The following is a 794-nucleotide window of genomic DNA, read 5'->3' as shown; positions in this document are numbered from 1 at the left end:
TTATTTAACTTTTAACTTCTTAACTATATAGTTAACTACCCAACCCTGAATGAAAGTAATAAATAATCTTCTCTACCTGCACGATTTTCAGTAGGCAACGAAAATTATAATAGATAATTCAAGCTTTAATTAATGTATATAATGTATTTACTCGATTATCTGCAGTAATTCAATATTTTTTATTTGACAATACATACGTATGTTTACTGTAACCTCTTGCTATTCATATATTGCGCTTCCACACATTCTTATGCAAAGTATCTAATCCCCATGGAGCGTATTTTACAATACACTTAAATAATAACCAATCGAGAATCCATTTAGTATTTCTGCTCTGTTGTACATACAACAGAAAACTTGATCTCTTATTGGTTAGTTTTATATAGTTATTGGTTACGCTTTACGCAAATTTTACGAAATACGCGCCATGTGAATGTTGACTTTCAGAATGGCGTAATTTATAGTAAGTTACTAGAATACGCAGGTTACGCTTACGCAAGTTAAGACCTTCACACATAAAATCCCGTAAGGCCGTAAGACGTAAGCGTAAGAAAATCGACTAATCCCAATATTCCCAATTGAGTATTAGTAAGGCACTATAAGATGTAGGTATTCCTATCCGCCATCTTGGTTCCAATCGGTTAAATAGTTACTTTCCATTTTCACATAAATGATACTGAATCTAAAGTTATGTGAGTATTTTTATACTCAGGTAATGATGTCATTACTTGTTTACTTTGATAGAAAGTTAATTATCGAGCGTAAAAGTATAGATCGGAAGAGCACACGTCTGA

Source organism: Wasmannia auropunctata, unplaced genomic scaffold (genome assembly GCF_000956235.1).
Source record: "Wasmannia auropunctata unplaced genomic scaffold, wasmannia.A_1.0 LD335951.1, whole genome shotgun sequence".
NCBI classification, from domain to species: Eukaryota; Metazoa; Arthropoda; class Insecta; order Hymenoptera; family Formicidae; genus Wasmannia; species Wasmannia auropunctata.
This window is presented reverse-complemented; position numbering follows the sequence as displayed.